The sequence below is a fragment of the Lepidochelys olivacea genome (assembly GCF_965140295.1).
Source record: "Lepidochelys olivacea isolate rLepOli2 genome assembly, chromosome: 5".
NCBI lineage: Eukaryota > Metazoa > Chordata > Testudines > Cheloniidae > Lepidochelys > Lepidochelys olivacea.
Window position 1 is genome coordinate 75,215,460 of NC_140415.1, and position 21,108 is coordinate 75,236,567.

Consider the following 21,108-nt stretch of genomic DNA (forward strand, 5'->3'; position numbering starts at 1 on the left):
TCAGTCAGATGACTAATTTGACAAAATATACTACCACCACTTGGCCTCTAGTTTGTCTTTTCATTGCATACGGTATCCAAAAATGGCTGATAAAACTAGCTAAACACTATACTGCAGCTCCTCAACTTGTATAAACTGTTGTAGCTCCATTGAAGTCAATGGAGCTGGGATAATTTATGTCAGCTGAGGGTCTGGACCTATATCAGGACCCAAGACTACATGTTTGAAAATATAATTTGATTGTTGTAGAGCAAATGAAGGTCACCTTTAATATAAGGCCTCTCAGATCAGTTATAAAAATGTTTTCTACAGATTATAGGAAAATAGCTCACCACTCAAAGATAGGTTTGGAAAGGATGGAGTTGGAATTCATAATTGCTCCTTAGACGGCCTACTGTGCTGACATTCATGCCTCTGTCACTAAAATGTTTGTCATCTTTCCAAATTATATTTCTAAAAATAAAATGTCTTGTGCAGGTTAATTTGCCTCCACTTACTTTCATATTTCCCCTCATAGAGGCTTCCTAAAGGCAGAGTCAAGGACTATAAAGGTTAGGGCAGACTAGTTACAGTAAATAGATCAGTTTTATCTAATGGGAAGCAGTTAACTGGAAATATCCACATGAAGCTTAAAAGTATCTTAAAAGAAACTGAAAAAAAGTTGAGCATATTGCAGTATGGGGAAATTCCATGTTGTGCTCCACACTCACATTCAGTCGTTCAGCAAAACACACAGATATTTCAATTTATGGTTGCATTCCTTTTGGACTACAGATGAAAGGATCATCATGAATAGCAGAAGTCAGAGGAATGAAAACAACATGATTTTTTATTAGGTTTATTTTGTTGGATGAATACCTTCCCCACCCTCCGGCCTTTGACTTATCAGCATCAGCTTGTGGAACATGGACTAACACAGTTCCATCTCTTGATCTCAGATTCTTGTAGCATATAGAAGTTTTAAGAGCATCACAAAATTTAGAGGTGTAACTGGCCTATTTTATCACGTCTAACAACAATGAACTCTGTACATCTGCTACAACAAGAGAAAGTTTGTTTTGAATGAAAACAAACTTTATTGAAATTTTTGCCAGAGCCTAAAGTGGTTCCTGAAAGGCAAACTGACATCATGTAATTATCTTGGCTATAATCCTATAAATCCTTGCACCACATAAGGGACTGCAAAGTTGTTGTGGTCCAGCCGAACTGTAAGCAGCTTATGATTAAAATTCTGTGCCACATATCCAGGAGGAGCAGCACAGAAAGCACTGCCGAAAGGAAGGGGGAGCAAAGCCAGCTTTTGGAATTGTGTAGTATTGCAGAGGCTGGTGTGGTCCCCAGCATAAATGAGAGAACACAGGGGCTACTCAAATTTACAGCAGCTTCCCAAAGGCCACCTGCAGGCTGCTCTAGGGCTCAAGAACAGCCCAGAATCCCCTGTACTGGTCTGCACTATGACCCTACCCCTTTAAATCCCCAGCACTTGCCCCTGTTTTAGTATTTATGATGGGGACAGTCTATGAGCATATAGAGTGGCCCTATGATGTGCTTATGGAGAGGCAATTCTCCTCTGCTCCTCTGAAGAACAGTTCCAGCCTTTGAATATTGATGCAGTTGCATATAGGGACCAGATCAGGGAACAGAAACTGTCCCTATGGGTGGGTATGAGTAAGGTTAATGCATCTGTGGTAGGTGGAGAGTCTCAAGCCCCTGGTGATCCCACTCGCTTACACTCAAGAAACAGATTACAAATGGTGGCAGGCAAAGAATGGGCCTGTCTGATGAGGCATCAGCCTGCCAATAAGGGCTTAGTTGTAGAATCATAGAATTGTAGGACTGGAAGGGACCTCAGGAGGTCATCTAGCCAATCTCCTGCACTCAAGGCAGGACTAACTACCCAGCTCCTTAGTCTGTCTCCTGTTAGTAGGCAAGAGTGATTCAGTGGCTGCTCAGTGGCAGTCTCATCAATGCAGGATCAGGTTTCCCTGCACTACATGCTGGGCATCACTTTTTACTGGATACTGTAAGCTTTGTGGGGCACAGAGAGTCAATCCTCCCCACTCTCTACACGGAGAGAGCAGCAGCCACCAGAAACAGCTTGGAGAGGGCAGTTTTGGAGCCAAAAGGCAGCTACAGCCCAGGACTAAGCCTTCCGTCCACCCCCACATCACCCCTAGAGGGACCACATGAGGTATCAGGGCACTGGGCCCAGTGGCCTCCTCATTCCCCTCCACCTGGGGACCAACAGCAGCAATTAGGCAGAGTTTACAAAGGTGGACATGGAAAGCCCCCAGCCCTCAGTGCTCCTTCCCCAAAGCATCTAGCATCAGTGGCAGGGTCAAGTTCCCTTTCCCTACATTAGACCTAGGGCAGGGGACCTTCACAGCTTTCTGACATCATTATACTCCCTCACCTCTGAAACTGGGGCTCTGGATGTATATATTCTTTCACAATTATTCTGTGCCATTGGTTGTTGCTCCTCCTTTATTCTGCCCTTCGCAGGCCACTGCAGCCCTCCATTTGCCCAAACTCTCACTTTTTCTCCACTGTACTTGTCACCCCCTTCTCTTCCTCCTCTCTTACCTTTTATCCTCCCTCCCTTTCCTTTCCCCACTCTCCACTCCCATATCTTATTCCCAGAATCACTTCCCTGTTCCACCATTCCTCTCAAGTGCTGCCCCAGTAAATCCTAGTGGTGCAGTTCTGTGCTGTGCCTCTGAAAGGCATGTTAAGGGGCAGAGGAGAAAGTGAGGATTTCACGCTAGATTCTATATTTTACTTTACACACACACTTACACACACACACCGAACTAACAAGATACGAGTCAGTCATCATCCTGACCACTTTGTTTATATATCCATGCCATATCCCTTTCTCCTACCCTTCATCTGTTCTTTAGATCACAAGCTCTTCGGGGACATGGAATGTGTCTTCCTATACTGCATGTAATGCACACAGCACATTTTGGGAAATACTGCATTACAAATTAGCAATAATAATGTGCTTATAAACTGCTATGCATATATATGGTGCTAAGTAATAAATAATCATGAACGATAACTTGTGTTTATACAAGCAACACTCTCTACCTGTGCTATGAAGACTACATGGTACTATGATGATGTGTATTTCAGCTTCCATTTCAGATTGTGCAGGGAATATTCATCAACAGAGGACAGCAAAATTACATGCTGTAGGAATCATAATGTAACTGCTTACAAACAGAAGCAAAATGCCTTCGAACTCTGACACTGTAATAGAAGCTACTGGCAGAAGGTTCTTCCTGCTGCATTACCCCTACCTACTTTATCAAATTGTTGGATGCAAATATTCTATATTCCATTCTAGCTCTTCATGATTTTATTTTCAGTATATGTGGTCCTTCAGCCAGTTCTTATTCAGATAAGATTTCATTCAGGGTGATGAGAGTTTTGCCTAAATAAGAAGGATTCAGGATCAGGCCCTCTCTTGCGATTAAAAGTCAAGCTGAAAGAAACTCTAGAGAGAGACATTATCTTCCCTGACATGCATTCCATTATGACTAAACATTCTACAAACTATACTTTAGATGGCTATCTGAAAATCTCCTGGGATTCCAGCCAGAGGTCTCATATTATTGAAGCTACCTAACCTCCTGCAGCTGGCATTCCACTCTCCCTCCTTTCCAGATAGAATTGTAAACAGAATGGGACTAGCTCACCTGCAACTTTGAAAGGTGCCAGCACTGTAACATATTTAGGCATTTAAGCAGGACAGCACTGACTTTCACGGGATTAATAATTCATATATTTGATCTCATTCAGGGCATTTCAGAAAGTCCATTATACCTATATTTTCGGTACAGTCAGTAAATTTTGTAGCTCTTAAAACCCATGAAATGAAAAATAGGCTTGAAAAGCCATAACACTATCAATACATTAATATTTATGTAGCTCTTTTCACAACAAACATTCCAAAGTGCTCTACAGTAAAAATAAAATGAAATAAAGCATGACCAGAATGCAGATGATTGCAAGTCAAAAGGTCACTTAAAAAGACAAATCAAATGAATCTGTTTGGCAAAGAGATTGACTAAGTTCACACAGGCAACAAGAGCAAATCCTGTGCTCCATCCTCAAGCTTCAGCAAGCCAAGTTCCAAAAACAACCTGTCGATAATCAAAAAGCAATCATAATGAATAAGGTGGACCAGCTGAAACCATTTTAGTTCAGACAGATAAGATGATGCTGTTCCAGCCACCCTATAAAACATAAACAGTACTTCTCTCCCTGGGTCATTTACATAACTCTATTAATATGGCTTTGCAGCACCAAATATAAATAAAGGTAAATAAGCTGATAAAAATGCAGTCATAAGGGCTTTTTTAAAATTTACAGTGGAATATTATTTTATTCACACATCACTGCAAAATATTATTGATATAAATTATGCTAATTGCTTTCCATGATGCAGTTATTCATGAGTGAAAAATAAATCTAGAGAACAAATGATCTCTAATGTGCACCTCCTGATTCTCTAATAGTAGATTGTCTCTATCTATTTTCCATTGTTTTTTTTTAAAAAGAACCATGCTCCACATAAAAATATCCTCCAAATTCAGATGAGTTTTTCCATCACCTCCTGAAGCTCATGATTAAAGAAAACAAATAAAACCAAACCCCAACAACTTGGAAACATTCATGAGCAAAAAATCAGTTGAGTTTCATTAGAACTCCCATCATGTTTCCCTAGTTTGGCAGTTTTGTGTACCAAAGCATTAGGTTGCAATGATGTATATCCTCACAGTGTATAAAGTCTCTAGATTAGGGACTGGAATTTCTGCATCAGTGGTAGACTATAGATCACGTGTTCCTTTTCTGAGTTAATGCTGAAGCAGAACTAACATACAACGATTAAATCAGTTATCTGTACACATCAGTGGCCAGATGTGGTCTTCTTTTATACCCTGCACACCACTAATGAAATTAAGAGGGTGGCAGGGAAGAAAGAGCAAGGGTAAATTTAGCCCTTAGTATGCCTACAGATTGCTAGAAGATTTAGACTTAACTAGACATATATACAAGTAAATGAAGGACCTGTTTTCTGTTTTTATATAGAACTACGTGAACCATTCACTTTATTATACGTATTGACTTTTCACAGTCAACTCAACTCCCTAATTACTGGTATTGGATTTTGGGTGGGTGTTCAGTAGCTGAATTCAATACCTTCAAAAATCCTATTGAAGTCTAAGGGGGAAAGGTTTCATTCCTTTTAATTGGAGATATTTTAATGATTCTTTGGCTACACAGGATCTCATAGTAGTGAGCAATTCTGCATAATGGGTTAGTGTTGATTTCATAGCTATAACCAGGGATAGAACTCAGACAATCAACTCCAAATATTAAAGCTCATCTGAGGTACCAACCCATCATGTCTAGCTATAGTAACATTAGGGCTTATATCCTCAGCTGTACTTGTACTATTGAAAGTCTGCCTTTCCATCCAGTAGAGGGTAATAGTGGTGCACATACATTCTAGCCAGACTGTTATAAGATATAGTACAAATAAAAGGGGTGAAACTTTTTTGCCTAAATTTAAAATGACTCAAATATTGTGAGTTCAGAAGTTCCATCACAGAACAGTGTTCAAATGGATTTGCTAAGTAAGGGGAAACAACTCCCATCAGCCCCCTCTCCACTACACATGCCTTTCCTCATGCCTGGTAGCAGAAAGTAGTCAGGATGTGCCTGGAAAATGGGAGCCGCATGGCAGCAGGGAGTGAAGAGAAGCCCCAGGAACTTTGAATAAAGCCACGGGTGGAACAGGCTGTCGGTGCCAAACAGACAGGTCTGTTGGCACTTATGGGGGAAGAGCAATGGCTGGGCAGGGAGCCAATGAAGAGGGGCCTCAATGAGAGACATTAACTGAGCCAGGCTTGGAAACCTGCAAGCTCCTATTCACGGGAATGGAGAAGGCTCCCCATACACTAGGTCGGTCAAACCCCGACTCTTGATTGGATTGCCCAGCAGCCCAAACAGAACTGCTATTACTCACTTTGAACTATAACTGTTTAAGCCTCTGTCCCTAGGGTATTTGCAACCTATCCCTTTCCTGCCAGTCTCATAAAATAACTTTTCCACTAGTCACCTGTCCAAGTGACTATTGAGACCCACCAGGGCTAGTGCCTACAAGACCTAGCTGCTGAAACACCCAGAGGGCTTGCCCCTGAGTCATGGTATAGCTGATATGCTACTGGCATGCCTGGAGTTTGAGGAACAGTCGTCCCAGTAATTACAGCTGAGCTCATGTTCTGTTTACAAAGCCCTGCAAAGGAAGGAGCAGAAAGGATGGGAAAAAACTGCTAATGCAAAATAAAAATATAGTGTATATACTGTATATATGACACTCACATATACTGGCCTCTTATTTAGAGGATATTTCCGTTCCTAATGTGAGACATAGCACAAGTGATTCTTTAGTTAGAAAAAAAGACATTATTAAAACTGCATGTGTAGTATTATTTATAGAAGTACTATCCTGGAAGGCTAAAATGATATTACCGCATCAGAGATGATGTGTTCAGAGTGCCGCAGCACATGGTTTAGAATAAGATTACGTTCCCCATGCCAAACCTGAATAGCCAGGCTAAGCTATAGGGTGCTCTTTAGGAGAAGGAATTCTCCCATTTGGGGAGCAGTGGAAAACCATCCCAGAGTTTCTAATGCAGCCTCAGACCTACTACACCTCCCGTTTATGCTGTGCTATGCTGATGTTGGGGTAATGACCAGTGGATGTGCATAAGAATGGATCTACTGCTATGTCTCCATGAACACACTGGCAGTGTAGAAAAAAAATCCTCTCTACCTTTATTTATAGTACTGCTATTTTATTATTTATTATGTATATTGTGGTAGTATCCAGAGGTCTCAGCCAGGATTGGGATCCTGTTGTGCTACGTGCTGAACAAAATGGAGACAAAGTCCACTCTGAAGAACTTACAATCTTAGGCCCCCATGTTGCAAAGACTTATGCACATTCTTAGCTTTGTTCATTGTGAGTTGTTCCTCTGAGGTCAAGGGAACTAGTTATTCACACAGTGTAAGGTTAAGCACATGAGTAAATCTTTGCAGGATCAGAGCCTAAAAAGACATATGATAGACAAAGGACATATGGAAAGAGATGCAATCATATATACAAATTTCTGTATATTCATATATACATTTACAGGGTTTAAAAATAAAGCAAGTGTCAACTCACCAAAACTGTTCCTCAAGCCATCATGGCTATTGCTGTCTGAGCACAATGCACATGCAGACTCCTAGCATCCTGGTCGCCTGCGTAACAAAATCACAATAGTGCTGCTATGAATCAACAAAGGGGCAGGTTTGTCCCTTAAAAACTAAAGGGTTTCAAAGATGGTACCCCAGGAATAATAGTAAAGAACATGGTGTCATCTCTGCAGGTGCCATAGCTTCTGGTCTATACATTGAAAAAGATCTGCTTTATCACTAAGTCAATCTTTGGTGGCTGTGTACATCTTTGGAATTACTTGAATACTTTTACAACATCATCTGGAGTCTATTTTTTATTCATTACAATTTTGAGTGTATTGCAAATGTATGGTGCTTTTAATATTTTATGTATCAGCTCCATGTGGGAAACTTTTTAAAAATGCAACTTGTATAATGAATATGCACGATACAGATATTCCTACAAAGCCGTATGTGGGAGGGTTGCCACATTGCCAGAAGGGTTTTGGTTTGCCTGCAGAGACTCATTTTTTAAATGTGGAAAATGTGATAAGAGAGGCACAGCATCTCTGAGTACAAGAAAGTAAATTTCAGGAGTTGCAGATTCTCTGCTTGCTGAATTGGTACTTTGATGACCACTCCACAAACATACGGCCAGATTCTGAGCATCATCAGCACCAACTTAATTCAACATCGTGCTGAGCATGAACACCACCACTGAATTTAACTGAGCTCAGCTCCCCGCAGGATCCGGCACAAAAAACATTTGCAAGTATAAGAGCAGGACAGTATCTGAGTTCCACCTTTCAGAACTGTTCATTTTCCTTTTCATATTTGTGCTGCCAGTAAAAGAAAATAATTGAGGCAATCCAAAATGTCCTGGCACAAAACACCTATTTTAGTGTCATGATATTAGAAGCATTTTAATGTTGAAAGCATGGACATTTATATTTCTAGGGCCTGATTCTTCCCCCTCTGAATTCAATTTCCAAACTCACATTAAGTTCAATAGATGCTGGATTGGGACCTTCAAACTTAAATTTAATGGTGAAATCAACTGCTTTCAAGTGAACGCTTACTTTCTTATTTGCCAAAAATACTAATGCCTCTCATAAAGGAATAGAAGCATGCTCCTTTTAGGATTAGGCAGACCCAGGGTGCTTAAGGAAGCAAGACTTTTTTTTTAATGGGAAACAAAATATCAAATGCAATGAAGTTCACTCTGCAATGCATATATTTTAGATATAGCCATTTAAACTCATTTTTAGACTAAACACTTTGTGCTGCCCTCCAGCTAACTCCTCTAGAGATGAAAGGCACCATTTATAAACCAGTCTCTTTTGCCTTTGAGGGCACAAGTTCTCACTCCTTTACATATCTACTTGAACACAAAAGATTGGTCTATCTAAAATGGGATTTTTGTAAATGTTGGATCTCTTCTGGTGTGATGCAAACGGTATTTTGGGTACTTTTTTCAATACAAAGATGAAATTCCTTCTTCTTGTATTACTGTTTGACTCACACTGCTGTTGTGAAATGATATTATTTATTAGTGCAATACTTCTGATAAACCTTTGCCTGTCCTCAGAGAAGGCTTTATAATCTCCCAAGACTATTGAACTATATGTTTCTAAAGTCCTAGGACAAGTATGCATTAGCAGGATTTATACAAGATGTTTTGAAATTGTAGGTGCAAAATGTATAATGCAAGTTTGAGTTTTCTTACACGAGATTCCCAGATCTGGGGCAGCAATTTTGAAGATGTATAATGGTCCCAATGCTCCCTTTCTCCCTGCCCCCTCTCTCCTCACATCCTCATCATCAAAAATGCAGAAAATAGTGCATTCAGATTTCCCTCTGGCAGAATAAACTACAGCTGAACCTTCACGTGATTATCCCAGAGTGAGTCACTTAAGCACGAGACTGCTTCATAAACTTCAGGGACTTCATTTGCATGTGAATATTGATTCTTCTTACACCAATGGTTCATCCTTTTATGTTTCTTTTGCATGAATTTCCCAGCAAGAGTATTGATTTTTTTTCTCTCCGTGCTGCAGCAGGGTGTTACTGCTGTTCCAGTCAAAAACACTTCCCTTAGCTGAAGCTGAATCAAATGGAGACTGTGTAGATTACTCACAGTTCTTCCCCTGTCAAGCATAAACAATTCACATTTCCTTCCAAGGAACCAGTGAACATTTGACCTTTCTTTTTTACATCATCAGATAAGCAAGGAGGGGAGGCAGGAAGATGCCCATCATTTACCAAAAGTAATTAAGGACCATATTTCTTAAGTGGTCCGGACCTGCAGTACTCTTTGATCACTAAACCAACAGCTATAAAGTATTCTTGTTTTCATGATTCACCCAAGGGCCATACTCACCAATTGCATGGAATAATTATACTGTATGGGCCTGATCCCAGAGCCCTTACCCATATGAATAATCCTAAATCATGTGAATATTCCAATTAAAGTCAGCAGAACTTCTCAAATGTAAGGATTGCTCACATGGGTTCTGGTTTCAGGTCGCATTTGTTTGAGGGAGCCAGAAGGGGACAGACATTCTGTGTCAATCTGCTCCCCCCTGCACAATGTGATACTTGGTCAGGGGAAGGAAAGTTCTGCCCAATTGCCTTGTGGAGTTTCCGCAGATCATTTTGTCAGGGGACAGTATTTGTCCTCACAAAATGTAATCTCAATGTATCTTCTAAAGCACAGAGCCACCATCACTGTGCCTCCACATTGGCTCCAATGCCTCCTGGCCCCCCTCCTCTGGCTTCCAGCAGATTCCTGTGAGGGCCCTTAAAGGAGGGTTCCCCAGCACGGAGCGGACTGGGTAGGAAAGTTAATGTATCCTCAGCTTCATTCTTTGTGCGGTTGGTGGGGTAATAATGAGCATCTCCTTTCCTCTCCTCTGTATGCCGGGACTCTCTAGGCTCAGCGTAGATGGGGAGGGGCTTTGTAGGTGTTTGAATCACCCTTCCATGAATATAGAGACTAATCTGGGTGAAAATATAATCTGGATTTTTGTTACTAAATGATAGCACAATATAGTGAACATTTATTCCACCATTCAATAGATATGCTGTACTGGATTATGATTGTGTGAGATGCTGTGATGATACAACACTAAGTGGCATCACATTGCTATGACTCAGACACATAGTGGAATGAGACTATTCATTTGGAGTATCAGACTTGTCTGTGAAATAAGGACTAGAGTAGGGCTCTTGCATTTCACCATGGAGGCATACCAGAGGAGCTGTACAGAGAAAGCTATGAAAACCAGTTAGCTCTATCCTGAATTATGCATTCACTCATTTTTCATAGGAACTAAAATTCACTACCATTTTAAAACATGAAATTCTGTTGTCAATACTAATGTCTATAAAATATATGGGAACAAGCTGGAGAAATATTTACTTTGTTTCTGAATCCAGCTGTTAGTAAATGATAGCTGGGCCTAATAAAAAAAGTTCTTAAATTCAGATTTATTGGAGGAAAGATAGCTACTGTATACTTTCTTCCTCAGAACTGGTTTCCAGGCTCCACAGCACTTCACTGTATTTATGTATTTTGTTTGGAGACCAGGTACCTGCAAAAAAGAGCCACAGTATATAGCACCGAAAAATCCATAATAAATTACAGAACTATTAGTGGTTATTGGTTTACAGTTCTACATGTGGTTCTTAAGCAATTTCTTATATTTTCTCTGCCCTTTCCCATGCTGCTAGCCAGATGGTATTTGACATTGTTTTGCTAAGAGTACTGTGGATTTATGAATGAAAAACAAGGGGGGGAATTCTCTCTTTGTTCCATATCTGTGTTCATGGTTTCACGGTCAATAAATCTTTTCTGGTTTTATAACAATATAATAAATTGTCTCCACTTTCTTCTGTGTTTCTTAGGTTCCTTTGTAACTCTAGAGCTCACAAATCTCTTACTTTCAAATGGTAATGTTGTTATTTATTTATATTACTATAGTGCCTAAGAGCCCGAGTCATGGACTAGGACCCCACTGTGCCAGGTGCTGTACAAACACAGAACAAACAGATGGTCCTTTCCCCAAGAGCTTACAACCTAAGAGTAAGACAAGAGACAACTGATAGATACCAAGGATGGACATGATAACAGCCTTCAAATATGTAAAAAGTTTTTATCAAGAGGATGGTGATCAACTGTTCTCCATGTCCACTCAGGGTAGAACACGAAGTAATCAGCTTAATTTGTTGCAAGTTAGATATTAGGAAAACTTTTGTAACTATGAGCATAGTTAAGCACTGGAACAGGTTATGTAGGTAGGTGGTGAAATTCACATCCTTGGAAATTTTTAAGAACAGGTTGGACAAACACCTGTCAGGAATGGTCTAAGTTTATGCAATCCTGCCTCAGTGTAGAGGGATAGACTCCCTGATCTCTTGAGGATCTTTCCAGCCCTAGATATACAAGGGAGTACAAGGAAACAACAAACACGGGTAAGCGGGATAGGTAGTAATGGCAGCACAGCAGTGGCCTTACCATTGTTGATTGTTTTGTATGCATCACAGAAAAGTAGAGTGGTAAGAAGGGTTTTGAAGGAGAATAATGTAAGGGATGTTTTCTTGTGAAAGAGTTGACCCAAGGCAATATATTATACATTTATTTTATATATACATGCACAATGTATATGCAAGATTCAATTCAAGTAGCAGTGTTGCTGGGATAAATGTAAATATTAATAAAAGATGCTTTTCAGAAGGGAATATTCAACAATCCCTTTTCACCTGTCACACCTGATGCAATCAGCTCACACTTTTTGCAGATCTAATGTTTACAGCATCATAAATTACTTTTACCCGACAACTTCTGTATCCCTTCCAAATGTCTTCATTTTCTACTGACATTTCAAGGATCGATTTGAAATATTAGCACAATATTAAACAAGTAATTTCTTCAAATTTACCTGTAAATCTAAGATTAACTCTCAAGAGTAGCCCCTTATTTTTTGGGAAGATACATTAACTCTGTTTAAAAAGTCATTCCTGATTAAGCAAACTGAGATTAAGCCTAATAAAGAATCTGACTATATATCCTATGATTCCCCACAGAACTGACATCACTATAGATTCCATCACTACAGAATAGTACGGCCATGCTACTTTACTCTCCTTTAAAAAAAAAAAAAGATCAATTGCTATATTCTCCCAATTAGCTGCGGTAGGGATTCAGTTGTGCTGCAGGCTGGGTGGGGATTGAGAAATTTAAAACTCACCAACCTCTCCAACTGGTTGTTCTACCAGTTTCGTGGCCTAAAAATCACGGTCTTGAAAGGAGTGTACACCCCCCCCCTTTTTTTTCCCCACCAGTCCTGCCCCCATAGGTCCTTCTCAGGGCAGTAAATGTTGGGTTGGTATGGACATGGATAAGGTTTGGGAGCATTGATTTCTGCTTACATATACAAAGCGAAATCAGAAACCTGAAATCAGGAAGGGATTTCCCCCGAACAATGTAGGGTGAGGGCAACCATCTGGGAATTCATCTTCTGGTGCATTCCTTGTGGGGCAATAATCAAGGTGAGGTAGGTATGTCCTTAGCACTTCTGATGTTTTCATGCAATGTTTTTTGGCTGTCACACTTTCTTGTCAATGCTGGCGCATTTCCATTAGTGTGCCCTTAACAGACAGCAATAGCTTTGTTCAAGTTAGCTAATAATGTAATCTTTCTTCTTGGTGGGTAGAACTTTCACATTCTAGACACTGGGTTGTCTTTGCCTCTTCTTCAAAATTTTGGTGTAGGTGTGGGGGAGAGTAAGACCATATGATCTGACATGGGTACAAGGCTTCCCTCAAAGGTGAGCCTTGTCCCCTCAAGAGAAGAGTTGCAGTCTGCAGCAAAAGGAGGTGTGATTCCCATTGTTTGGGGCTGTGGGGGACTTTAAGGTGTTTGATTTCAAACACAGAGACCAAAAAGTCCTGAGTAATTCTGAGCTTGTATGAAGAATATAAGATTTACCATACAAGATCAGATGAATGGCTCAATTAAGTTCATATCCTGCCTTTGACAGTGACCCATACCAGATGCTCACTGTTGGACAGGTCCCTGCTGGCTCAGGACTCAGTCATTGCTCTGGAAGATCAGGCCTCTGGTGCTCTTCTCTGTTACAGTCTGATCACCTCAGTTGCCCAATTCAGTCTACTCACTCCTGCCCATTCTCTCTTTGGTCCTCTGTTCTCCTCTGGCTGCTAATCTCCATGCTGCCTCTCTGGACTGAGCGTCCTTTTTCCCACTCAAAGTCATAAACTGGGGATGGGAGCAAGAAGGAGAAGAGGCAGGAATGTGTGAGGAGCACCAGCTGAGAACTGCAATACCTGCACTCCTTGAGGTATTAGAATGTAGCCTGTTGATGGTATCCTGCCCACTGACCTGTCCTAATTTTCCCTGGGAGAATGAATTACTCCAAGGCCTCCATGTGTGCACGCACATCCCGTGCTGTAGTAATACAATTAATATTTCCAATTATGAATATGTCTTTGTAGGGCTGGAGTCCTCAAGCCCTGTATTGGTGCAAAAGATTTTCTTCCACCCTTACAGTGATGTCAGGATGTGAATTTCAAAGTGTGTTTCAGACATGAAAGGGCAGCAGAGCTGTTGCTACTGTGGATAACATGCTTCTTGAAAACATTAACTTTCCAAGTAATAGGCCTGCAATTTTCTTTATTTATATTTTTATTACACCGAAACAAGATGCTGCTTTCTTCTTTGCTACCATTTTCTCTCCTGTAGTCAGGTTAGGGCTTACAATTTAAACTATTTTTGCAGTTTGTGATTTTACCATTATTAGAAAATTAAGAGGCTTTTCAAAACCTGCATAATGGCAGAGGACCTGGGTAATTTACTTGTTGACAATAAATGCATAATATGATTCCAACTGACAAAAAAATTATACTAATTCCCCTCCATATTGGCACTCCAGAACAGCTTTATCTGGTCTTACTATTGCAGTTAATAGTTACCTGGATTTATTTCTCCTGCCCCTTTTTCTAAGTGTGTTGCAGGTAGTGCTATCCAAAGATGAAAGAATATGCAATTGAAAATGTATATACATTCATATACCTTCATTTTTTATGTGAATCCCAAATACAAAATCTACTTTGCAGACCATTTCCCAACTATTTTAACAGGATATAAAACAAACTTAGTATAGTACTTGGATTGTGTTGTATCTACCTCAACACCTACTTACTAGAAAAAAAGTGACACAAAACCTGCTCGATTTACTTTTCCACCGCCTTCTTCTCAACCAGTACTGGATTATCGTAGATACTTGTAAGAAGTTACATTGACTACAGTGGTGCTGTCTGGTGTCAGGGCATGACACTGCAGTCTTCACCTCTAATGACCGCTGGATCACCTCATTGGCACTGCAATGGCTTGATTCAGTCTATGAAAGTACTCTAACACCTGCCATGGGAAATAAATAACTGTATATTTATTCCAGATTTGTGGTGGTATTTCTACTTTTACCAAACAACCAGAGTGCAGGTTAAGTGAGATACAGTAACTCCATGGCACTGCCTTGTTCTATATCCTCCTTCCACAAAATATTAAAAGAGGAGCAAGATTGAGACGTGAAATGATAAAGATGAGAAATTCATATGCTATATGTTCTCCAGCATTAGACACAACAGGATATGTCAAGAGAATAGCTGCGGGGGCATCCAGCTGTGTCTCAGTTCTGCAGAACCTAGGAAATGTTTCACCCTTATCTGTATATTTCCTGCTGTTCACTGTTGTGTGTGTCACTGCTTTGCCATTCATTAGTACAGTTTTTGGATGGTGGAAATTTGTAATATACTTTTAAATGAATACGCCAAAATATTTTAATACAAAGGCAAACATTTCGTGTATGGATGATTCTCTCTCTCTGAATGAAGCAAGAGCTGATTAATGATTTAAGATATAGTCAAGACGACAGAAGTTTACTTCACAAAACAAAGCATAGCTATAGATAAACTAAATCTTTAGTGTATGGATGATACCTGCAAAGTAGAGTTGACCTCTTATGATAGTGAATTTAACTGGTTAAATACATGCATAAAGCAGTATTTCCTTGTATTTATTTTAAATATTAATTTCATCAGGTGTCCCCTTCTTTTTACACTGTGTGACAAGGTGCCCAGCTGTAAGTGTCCACTGACACTTTTCTTTTCCAGTCTAAATAGTCTGCCTCTAGATTTTTTCCATTTTAAAATATTTTAATAATAAATAAAGCTAATAGCTTAGGTAAAAAATAAATACTGTTTCAAGAAATAATGTAATTTCATTTTTAAATTATGAGGGTTTTTTTTTAAAAAATGCATATTTCTTGCATGTTTATTACTCAAAAATAGTAAAAACAGATTTTCTTCAAATTCCATTCCCTTCTCTCTCAGACTAGGGAAAAAAAAATAAGTCTGAAATATGAAGTTACAGTCCAGAGAACATTTTTACAACTGACACATAAAACCCTGGAAAGAGGTGTTTTTATGATGGAAAGTCTGACACTACCCTAAGTCCATAGAGCCACAAAAACAAACACTAGAATACATGTAGCTTAATAAAAACTGATGGTAGATCAAACCTGAACTGAAGGTAACTAGCAAGTTGTTACACTAACATCTGACAACAATACTATATTTGGCCCAGTCTTGCAAATAAAGCTTCCATTGGAGTCCTTGAAGCCATCAAATTCAATGGGAGTTTTGCCTGGATCAAGACAAACACTTTTCCCCCCCTATAGCGAATGAGGTCAAAAATCCTGGCCGCAGAACACAGCTCTCTAGCAACATAGCTTTAATAGATCTGTTCTGCCAGCGGCCTCCCCTTAAAAAAGGATATTTCCCAAGGCAGAGGAATTCCATAGAAAAGCTAACACATTTCTGTCAATCCAGTCCACAAAACATTCATCCAGGCACTTTTCATCTCCCATCTTGAGTACTGCAATCTTTTTCTCTTAGGTCTTCCTGATGCATGTATTGCTCCTCTCCAATCTATGCAAAATACAGCTGTCAAGATAATTTCCCTCCAGATTATGATAAATAAAACACAGAACAAACTCCCATCACATTAAGCAAAGTATGAAGTGCTTGTCTAAAAGAATTATGCAGGAGAAAACCACTATGGTTAGAGAATGCATAGCTTCTATCTTTATAGCACTATACAAGCTCTCAGTACAATTCCCAGAACAGAAGTTTCATCTTAAAGGCTAATGTGTTTGCAATTAACCAGATATAAGTTAAGGCCTTCCCTCTGAAGTAATTATTGTTATAATTCCTTTTTTTAAAATCAGCTGGTACACATTGTGTTCAAAACCTTTGCATTTTTATTTAATGGGAAAATCAAGGAAGATGTTTATTGTCTCCGTCACATGGTTTCAAAGTGCAATTTTCAGTTACAGACCTCCATGTAGTGCAGTGCACTAGTTTCAATGCCTGTGGATGTATTAGTTCAGAACATGGGCCAGAGATTTCCCATTTCCCAATTTACAGCCTCTCTCTTCTACCTAAGCTAAAACGATTTGAATATAAAAAGGTGTGATTACTGTCGGTATTGCAAAGTTCAAAGTAACTAATGTGTCTAAGGGAATTCAGCTGAGGTTTTTATTCTTTATTTCTATGACAAGACCTTTAAGCTCTTGGCATCATCCCCCACAAAATTTCTATCAAAGGAAGGTGAATTTCTAATATGCAGTAAACTCATCATTTGTAGGCAAACATTCCATTTGTTTAATCATCTATTCAGAAAGAACTTTCCACTCTATGCTTACAACTACAAATCACACCAGCTTCTTACCGCAAGCAGCAATGAATCCTGAAGAAGTTTAGCAATGGATACAGATTTACAAATGGTTGAAAACTCCCTGAAGTGTGTATGTGTTTGCTAACTGATAAACTACAAAAATAACGCAAGAAAAAACCTAGGCTTTAAACATGAATAGAGCTTACTGTGTACAATTGTCTACGATATAAAATATGAAGAAAACACTGAATATTCATGCATTTATAGGGAGAGATTTTCAAAAGAACCCAAGTGATTTAGGAGCAAACATCCCATTGATTTTCTATTAGGAGCTTTTGAAAATTTAAACAGTGCTGATCAAAATTGGGATGCTTAAGCATTTTTTGGCTTACGTTTGCATCTCTCTCCTACTCCTATTCTAGTGAATATTCGTTATAGCAGACAGGTGCATCAACTGCATGATACTCTCCTGACAGATGTTACTGTATACAGTACCCATTCAGAGTTTGTTTGATGAGGTACTGGAACACAGACTTCAAACATAAGTATATCTGGCTACAAGGTATGTCTGCAGGCTTAGAGACAAGTATCGTTTTCAGATGCATTATGAGTCAAGGCAGGTGTTGGTGAGGAAGGGCTCAATTGTAGCATCCAAACTGTGGTGGTGGGAGTGATTAGATAAAGTTTAGCCCTAGTGTAAGCAGATGTCATACCACTCTAGTCAGTGGAATTGCATCCACTTACGGCAAGTCTGAATTTTTGCCATTATGTCTATACAAGACACAGTGTGCCATATTTTGAAGTGAGGTGAATGATTGAGTAAGTTGTATGTTGGTAAATCAATGTATGTCAATGAAAGTGGGTCTTATTCTGATCTCATTAACTGAGATCAGAACCTGACTCACTGAGTATGAATGGGTGCATATTATATGCTGAGAGGGTAGAAGGATGGGGTTACATCAGGAAAACCAACTAACAGGAAGGTGGAGAAGTTATAAGATAAAGCGGGCCATCATTATTTTATGTTATACCCTCATGCTTGCTTTTCTTGATGCTACCCTAGCCTCCCTTCATTTCAACATGTAAGTTACAGCAACATACACCAACACGCACAGATTTACCCCATTTTACAGATGCATATAACTCATACCACCCCTTTTAGAACCTCTGAACATTTGGTCCAGTGCCTATAGGGTGCTGGGGAATGAGCTCAGTAGCGGCACTTGCTACTTATGGAAGTTGTAATGTGCACTTCATGTGGCAGTGCCCTCCCCTAGGATAGCTGGTGAACATGGGGTTTAGAGCTATAGCCACTATCTGACCTACTCCAATATGACACATTCTCAGTGCATGGTATTTGCAGCATTCAAGCAGATTGCCCTTCATCCCTTTCCCTTTACTAAAAAGAAGGGCCAACCATCATATTATAGTTTTCCCTCTCAGTTGGATGGATGGGGGCGGGGGGTGGGCAGGGGAGGGTGTGGAGGGAGAAAGATGCTCCCTGTGCCCTCTCTACAACATTCACAACCATGAGCAGCACTGATTTGTCCTTCAACATACACTTTTCATAGTATTATGCTATTCATATGCAGCCCTCATCAGTGAGTGCGCACAATACCTGCGTAGATGTCCGGTAAATAAATGGTGGAACTGCTTTTCCAACCCCATCCCAAACATATTTTTGTAATGCCTAAATAGTCTGCACATGCTCATCTGCCAACATATATGTTTTTTAAAGAATTAAAAAATAAACAAAATATTGGAACTAGTCATAGAAAAGAGAAAAAATAAATGTGGAGAGACCATGACAACATTTGGATTTTTGGTTGTGCCACCTTCATAGCCCACACAGCAGAGAATGACTGATAAATTACAGTTACCCACAGATTATCTAGTGTGATGACTTGATTCACACTGTTCCACAGAGTGTTGCTGACTAATTCTGTATGGAGTTCTAGGGGTCATGAAATATAATAAGGTGTGTTGTGAATGAAAAATATCCAACTTGTGTGGTGTGTCCAGTTAAACTAGCAGCTGGTTCTGCAAACAGTTACTATGGTGTGCAGTGCTTACTCCTGTCTCAGTGGGGACACTGCCTTCATGTGGAATGACAACTGTCAAAGCCCTTCACTCATCTGTGTTTCCTTGGTGAGGACCTTGCTTTGCTATGATGGCTAATTTTCCTAAAGTTTAAGACTAGAGATAGCCTGAGACAAAATGTGAATCTGGAATCAGCTCTGAATGCCCTCATAGAAAACTTGTAGAGGTTCAGACCTGGAAGTTTGATTCTGATGAAGTGAGCTGTAGCTCATGAAAGCTTATGCTCAAATAAATTGGTTAGTCTCTAAGGTGCCACAAGTACTCCTTTTCTTTTTACAGAAATAGTGGCTAAGTCCAAGGTTCATATTTGGATCTGGATTTAGATTTAAATTTCTCCAAGATTGGATATGTTCAGATGCAGCATTGTGGTGTAGGCTTCTCTCTATTTAAAATTATCTCAAGCATTTAAGTTTTTATTCCTTGAAGAGGTTTTTTAGTCACTAAAAACCTTGTTTTTAGGAAAAAAAAATTAGATCACGTTAATTCAGAGCTGGCTGCAGTCTGCATCCTTCTCACTCCAACTGTTGCTGTAATGTGTGCAGCCTAAGGAGCAGGTAGACAGGATATTAATTCTGAGTACGCTAACCTCCTATTATCCTGCACTGCTAGATCTGAACAGTAATAATTTAGCGACCTTAATAGTACTAAGTGAAAAGATGTGTCCTGTCTGGTTGTGCAAATAGGCTGGTGAGTGTGAACAGTTGAAGCAGTGAAGTAAAAGATCTTGGCAAATCATCAGAGTCAGTCTCTCACAAACACCCATTCAATGCTCACCTGGAGAAAGTTCTAAACTCCTTGACACTTGCCTGTCATGCATACTTGTCAGAATGAAACCCAAGCCTGAAAGCTGCCAATATTTCTAGCTTTCATTTTGGAGATTCATTTGTTTTATCTGTAAAATAAAACCAAAAGATGGATTTGTCTGCTAGGAAGAAAACCAATGAACAGTAATGGGGCTCAGCTATTGTAAACATTGGAGTGTGCGCTGAGGTGAGGAGGAGTTGCTGTGTGAATGTAATTAATCTCCCTTTCGCCTTGAAAGCTTGGGGTGCTTCAACTTTATTTACTTATTTATAGATAGAAGCACACTCTTCAGGTGGGATTTCCTGACTCTCAAAGCTTCATTAATCCCAATCACCCTCGATTGATCTGGTCTTACTCCTTACAAAATAAATCCTGTTGGGCAAACAGATGTTAATTTTAGTACAAGTTGTGATCCACTGAAAGGAAAAGCACTCCATTAAAAATGTAGGTATGGCTTTTAAAGCATGAAGTGCAGTATGTACAATGCTTAAGGATTTAAAATAAAATTCTTCATCACCAAATTCCTATTGGTTAGAAAATGTTTAACAAAGCTGACAGGCTTTCAGTTAGACACGTGCTCAGTCATCTCAGGATGTGAACTAGGAAAGCGGCACAGGACAAACATTCTCAGTTCACAGACCACTCATGGTATGACTGTGATGGCATGTATACACTGCTTACCCAGGGAAGTGAAGAAAGGATTAAACTGCTTCTCTACAAAAGAGCTGCAAGGGATTAAGATTGGGTCGGTTGCGGGAAATCAATGTTCTTAAACAGAGAGCAGACATATGGCTCCTTTTGGGCAGTGAAAAACACTCCTGGGTGAGTTGGTTTGCCGTGGAAATAGTCTTACCCCTAGCCAGGTAGGCTGAGGCAAGCCCCGCTCATTTTCCTTTCTTGATTAAATTTACATTTAGAGGGCTTGGTTTGATTCCTTAAAAATACAGGACACTCTTTTAGCTTTGTTACTTAATTATACTTCATAACTAGTGACTGAGGAGGCTTGGCAAGTTTTATTTTTTTATTTTCCAGATCTGCATGTGTCGGCCGTTGTTCAATGTTCAGCAATCGTCACTCAAATGTGACGATGATACAAATAACAAATGTATTAAAAGAAAATCTGTGAATGATTCGCTAAATGAAAAAGGGGGCAGATTCATGATTATTATTCAACCAGTTCTACTCATGAGGAAGATGGAAGTGTTGAGTTACTTTTT

At 39.7% G+C, this 21,108-nt stretch overlaps 1 long non-coding RNA gene across 1 annotated transcript in view; it reads right to left on the bottom strand.

Annotated features, from left to right (window-relative positions):
- LOC311521126 overlaps positions 1–21,108 on the bottom strand; it is a 495,541-nt gene that overhangs the window by 107,381 nt on the left and 367,052 nt on the right. Inside the window, exon 13 of the long non-coding RNA XR_014711803.1 lies at positions 7,241–7,317. This is a non-coding gene — a long non-coding RNA (uncharacterized lncRNA). The remainder of the gene's footprint in view (positions 1–7,240; positions 7,318–21,108) is intronic.